At 34.7% G+C, this 6,504-nt stretch overlaps 1 non-coding gene across 1 annotated transcript; it reads left to right on the top strand.

The window, feature by feature from the left end:
* Positions 1 to 1,393: 1,393 nt before the first annotated feature.
* Positions 1,394 to 1,500, top strand: LOC128287439 (small nucleolar RNA R71). Its single transcript, XR_008278139.1, has one exon. It is a non-coding gene; the product is annotated as a small nucleolar RNA R71 (small nucleolar RNA).
* Positions 1,501 to 6,504: the final 5,004 nt, after the last annotated feature.

Below are 6,504 nucleotides of genomic sequence, written 5' to 3'. Positions count from 1 at the left end.
CTCCCTAGAATTAAGGGAGTGTTGTTATCCTCTTCTATGTCTAGAACAATAAAGTTAACGGGAAATATAAATTTATCGATTTTAACTAGCACATCTTCAATAATACCTCTAGGGAATCTTATAGTTTTATCTGCTAATTGAATTCTCATCTTAGTCTTTTTGGGTTTCTCGAGACCTAGTTGCTTAAACATTTTGTAAGGCATGACGTTGATGCTAGCCCCTAGATCAGGTAATGCATGATTAACATCTAAACTACCAATTAAGCAAGGAATAGTAAAGCTCCCTGGGTCATTTAGTTTGTTGGGTAGTTTATTTTGGAGAATGGTCGAGCAAATTGCGTTCAGCTCCACATGCGACGCCTCGTCCAACTTCTACTTATATACTAAAAGCTCTTTTAAAAATTTCATTGCGTTTGGCATCTGTGATAGAGCTTCAATAAACAGTAAGTTAATATGTAATTTTTTTAAGAGTTTAAGGAATTTACCAAATTGTTCATCTGAGTAGTCTTTCCTTGGGGTATGGCACACGAGGTTTATATTCGACAGTCACTGGTTTGTTTGTATTTTGATCTACCTCACCTTTACATTTGCTTACCACAGTTTCTTGCCTCGATTTTGGTTCAGGCTCAACAACTCCTTCGTCATCTTGAATATTAATTACTTTGAGTTGTTCCCTTAGGTTAGGTTCAGTATTACTTGGCAAACTACCTTGTGGTCGTTCGGAGATTAGTTTGGAAAGCTAGCCTATCTGAGTTTCGAGGCTTTAGGTCGACCCTTATTGATTTTTAAGTGCTGTCTTGGTGTTCTGAAAACCGGTTTCTGACACTGATATAAACTTTGAGAGCATCTCTTCAAAGTTTGACTTCTTTTCCTATTGGTAGGGTGGTTGTTGGTAGCCCGAAGGATGTTGTGGTTTTTTATTTCCTTGACTGCCCCACGAGAAATTGGGGTGGTTCCTCCAACCTGCATTCTAAGTGTTACTATATGGATTGTTTTAAGGTCGAGGATTATTACCCATGTAGTTTAATTATTCGTTATCTATGCTGTGGCCATAAGGTTGGTATTTTGAATGGTTTGCTCCACCGCTACTCGCTTCCCACTGCATTACTGGGTGAACCTGTGAAGAACTAAGAAAACCATCAATCTTTTTATCCAAGAGTTCTACCTGATTTGAAAGCATGGTAACCGAATCGACGTTATAAACACCAGCTATTTTCGTTGGCTTTGTCCTTATGACTTTCCACTGATAGTTATTCAATGACATCTCCTCTATAAACTCATAGGCATCTTCTAGTATTTTATTATTGATAGTTCCACTCATCGCTGCGTCAACCATTTGCTGAGTCGAAGGATTCAGACCATTGTGAAATGTTTGTACTTGGAGCCAAAGCGGTAAACCATGGTGAGGGCACCTTCTCAGAAAGTCCTTGTATCTCTCCCATGCATCGTAGAGTGTTTCTAAATCCATCAGCACAAAAGAAGAGATATCATTATGTAATTTAGCCGTTTTAGCCGGCGAAAAATATTTTAGTAAAATTTTTTCGGTCATTTGTTCCCAAGTAGTAATTGACCCTCGTGGTAACGAGTTCAACCACTATTTACTTTGTTTCTCAATGAAAAGGGAAACAACCGAAGATGTATGGCATTATCAGAAATGCCATTGATTTTAAATGTATCGCAAAATTCCAGAAAGTTTGCTAAGTGAGCATTGGGATCTTCATCCTGCAAACTATCAAACTGAACAAATTGTTGTATCATCTGAATCGTGTTACGCTTTAATTCAAAAGTTTTTGCAGCTACAGCAGGTCTAACTATGCTAGATTTAGTTCCTGTTAAAGAAGGTTTAGCATAATCATACATAGTGCGTGGAGCAGGATTTTGATTAACCGCAATTGCAGGAGGTAGATGATTGCCTTGGTTTTCAGCCATCTCTTCGGTTGGGGGTTGAGTATCGTCTTCTTGCTCGTTCTCCATGTACCTTAAGCTACGCGTTATTTCTCTTTGGTTTTTACGAACTGTATGATCGATTTCTTCGTCAAAAAGTAATGGTCCCGATGGGTTTCTTCTAGTCATAAACTATAAAAACCTGCCAAGAAAAAGAAAGAGTAGGTTAATAAATAATAATAATAATAAAATTAAATTAAATTGCAAGAAAATTAAATGGCTAAAGTAATAAAAATTGAGCGTTCCAAATATCTTAGTTCCCTAGCAACGACACCAAAAACTTGATCGCGTGATTTCGTGATAGGTTTTAAATCTTTATAATTGCTCGTTCTTGAACTAACTCTTATATCGATGTAGGCAAGTGTAACTATCGAAGTAGTATAGTTTTAGCAAGACTGGATTGTCGAACCCAAAGGAACTAAAAGTACTAGTAATGACTGTCTTTTTATTATCTAGCCTAAGAATAAAGAGGTTTTTGTTTTAACTAACTAATTATCTAAACTAAGAACGCACAGAGAAAAGAAGTAGGGAATTGCTTTTGGGGAAAATCGATTGACTTAAGACAATATCTAAGGAAAAATCCACCTAGACTTTACTTGTTATTCTGGCTCTGAATCGGACGATTTATTCATTCAACTTGTTCCGTAGAGATCCCTAAGTTATGTTATTATCCCTATTCAAGGCTAATAACGTCTAATCCCTAGATTGAATAACCGAGACTTTTCTCTAATTAACACTCTAGGGTTGCATTAACTCGATCTATGGATCCCTTTATTAGGTTTCACCGTAATTCGGCAAAATCTTGTCACCCTATGTCTAGGCGCGCAATCAACTCCATTTAATTATGACAAATGTACTCTTAGACAGGGTCTATTCCTCTTCTGAATAAGAGCATGTCTTGAATCAATATCCTGAGATATCAAAACAAGAATTAAAAACACATAATTAAGAACAAGTTAAATATTTATCATACGATTCAGAAAATAATAACAAGATTCGTCTTACGTTTCATTCCCATTAGGTATTTAGGGGTTTTAGTTCATAACTAAATAAGAAAACATCTCAGAAGAATAAAGAGTACAAAACATAAAGAAAACCCAAAACTCCTGGAGGGAAATTGAGGAGAGATCTTCAGTCTTGATGATGAATACGGCTTCTGAGATGGATCAATTGGCTTCCTTGGAGTAATTCCTTACCCCCATTCTCCGTCTCCCTTTTCCTCCTCCTCTAGGGTGTATTTATAGGCTTTGGAATGCCTAAAAACCTTCAAAATTGGCCTTTTTCGAATTGGACTCAACTTGGGCTCGGCAGGGACACGCCCGTGGCACACGCCCATGTTCGATTACTTTAGGCCGTGTTCGAGCCTGCCAAATTGACACGGTCGTGTGGTCTGCCCGTATGAGAAGGTCCAGGTCGTGTTGATTTCGTACTTTAGCCCATTTTCTCTGTTTTTCACCCGTTTCTCGTTCTTTTCGCTCTTCTATGCTCTCCTAAGTATAAAACATGAAATTAAAGCATTAGAAGCATCAAATTCTCCAATATTAATAAGAAATCATCCATAAAATTCATTAAACATTGGGTAAAAATATGTATAATTTACGGTTTATCAGGAACCTTAAAGGGACCAAGGATTACATGCTTATGTGTTAGCAAACTGACAACTTAGACGTAGTTGGTTACTTAGACTCAAATTTTGCTAGGTGTTTTGGTTTATGAAAATAAAAATTTAGATGCATTTTTATGTTAGCTGGTCGATCCATATCTTGTCAGAGTGCAAACTAAACCTTAACTACTATTTTTACCATGGAGATTAAGTCTGTTTTTTGTTTTAAGGCAACCTTACATGGTAGTCAAAGTAAACACATCGACATTAAGTATTTATCTATATAGGAACGTATAAAAGAGACCACGGTTATCATTGAACACATTAGCATTGAATTAATGATTTTTGATTCTTTAGCAAAAGGTTTGCCATCAATGATTTTCAAGAATCATTTAGCACGAATTGACTTGGTTCAGTCTTATAATTTTTACTCTGAACTCAATTATTTAATTACAATAAATTAAATAATAATTCAAATAAATTAAATTAATTTCTAAGTCATCTTTTTTTTTTTCAAGAAAATGCATTTACTACAAATTGTAATGCATACAATCTATTTCTCTTTCATCATTTTCATTCATTTCTCATATCTATTCTAATTGCAATATATATTGGGTTGTGTTGAGCTAGCGAAGGGACCATTTGGACATATATAATTAGGGCTTAAATAAATTTTCATAAAGTTTCAACTTTTTATTAATTAACTATAATATTATTTAGTCATTAAATCAATCCACTAAAAGTATCATGACTAAGCCTCCTATTATATATCCGATAATACTCTAGAATGACATATTTTTATGTATTAATTACATATTTATTTTGAGTATGATCCTACTAATTTGAGCTATTTATAGTCTTTTATCTTGTAGGGACTAAATCGAAGGCAAAAGGAAATTTAGGGGTAAAAAGCGTGAATTTAAAGATAAAATAGGTTAGCATACGAAATAGGAAAAAAGTGGTGCCAAAAAAGTAAAGTGTGGAAGACTTGGGGGCGAAAGGGCAAAGAAGAGATTTTATAAACACAAGACTCTATTTAAATTTTAATTATATTAAGATAATTGTTAAAGATTATTATTTAGATTTAATTTTAGCTTTTTTCTTTATTTATCTTTATTTATCCTTATTTATCTTTTGGAATTTAGATAGGAATAAACTAGGTTTTCTAAATACTATAAATAGGGGAAGGAGTGACACAAATTTCACTCATCTTTTTCTGTAACACTTCCTCTCCCAAAAAGCTTAGCCTTTGTTTCTTTCTTTATTCAATAAAATTCCATTTTTATTAAGTTTATTTCTTTTTTCCCAACAAGCATGAGCCACTAAATTCATTTAGCCAAAAGTTGTCGAGATTCCCCAAAAAGGTTCATGAGGCTTAAAATCGGTGCTTAGCCTTTCCAACGAGTATTCATCGCCTCTCCGCACTACAGGACTAACGCTTCCGTCCATGTCCCTTCAAAAGTGATCTTTTCATCTTGTGCAAAGATGGCCACTTTGTATGTTTGGGAAACTTGCGCAGTCGGTTCGTTAGCTTACTGCGTCAGTGGTTATCGAGCCTAAGAGACAAAATGGCGTGGCATTCGCCATTGAGAAGTGATGATCTAGTGTAAGACAGTCCTACAAAAGCAATGGTTGGCTAGAGTCAAGTTCCTCTAAATTGTAAGTCTAAAATCTAAGTGGAACTGGTGGTCGTAGGCGTTATCTTCCACTATAACTGGCTTATTCTGTTCGAGAAGGATCACATAATAGCCTAGGATTGAACCCAAGAAGGATCGAGACAACCGGAGGCTGGAGTCTCTCCATCAAAAACTCTTTTTTCTTAACTCTGTTTATCTTTACAACTTTAATTTCAATTTACGCAATTTCTATTCAATCAAACTTTTAATCCTGTTTTTCTTATTTTTTTCCAAGTACGTCAATTTTCTTGGGCACGACTTTGCTTGGGATCTCTAGGAACAGGAACTTGTGCAATTCCAATCCCTGAGGATTTGACCCTACTTTCCTTATACTATTCTTTTTGTTATTTTATAGGGATAGGATATTTTTGGTGCTCTCAACAACGCATCAAACCATTATGAAAGCAACTTAGTTTTATGTTTTATCTAATGACCTTGTCATTAGTGCGTTACCCTCATAGGATAACCTTAACATATTCAGGTTAAACTCGTTTACCTAATATGATCATACTTTATCTCATGGTTATCATTGCGTCTTCAATAATGAAAAAGACTATTACCAACAAGTAGTAATAACAATCACTCATCCCTAACGAATGACCTATCACGTTCATTTTCCATAATACATGCAATTCCAGTGCGAGGATACCATTTGCTCTTTACATGAGTTATGAATTTTATTATTGTAAGTCATGCCATATATAAGTCATAACCCAACATATTAGCTTTTAGCTCTAATACCAACTGAGCACAGACTTTCAATATATCAAAGCATATGAGGTTACTTACTCAGGATTGAGGTAAATTGCACTATGAATGTCACAAGTGAATAACTTCATGAAGGGATTTAGGATAAATTCAACTTGTGTCATGTTTGATGTATTGTCAATCTAGAAAATCCCACTTATGTCTCTATCTTTTTGGGAGTCATACACTTTAATACGCTAAACAAGGCATCTCCCCAATTGGACTTGATAAACAACACAATAGTTTATAAGTGCTAAAACTAAAATGTTTTAACGTCATTCTTAATGCATTTTTGGGTGACTATTTCATTATAATTGTGAATTCTATGCTTCTAATACTTTAAATTCATGTTTTTATGCTTAATAGAGCACTTGGGAGCAAAATGAGCGAAAACCCTATGATGAATTATATCTTTTGATTTTTATTTTACGCAATAAATACTTAGTTTCTTGTTCTCAATTATGTGTGCTTCATTCTTGGTTTAATATTTTTAGATTATTGATCCATATTTCATGTGTTTAAATCAAAGGAGGAA

The sequence above is a fragment of the Gossypium arboreum genome, chromosome 13, assembly GCF_025698485.1.
Source record: "Gossypium arboreum isolate Shixiya-1 chromosome 13, ASM2569848v2, whole genome shotgun sequence".
NCBI lineage: Eukaryota > Viridiplantae > Streptophyta > Magnoliopsida > Malvales > Malvaceae > Gossypium > Gossypium arboreum.
This window is presented reverse-complemented; position numbering and strand designations above follow the sequence as displayed.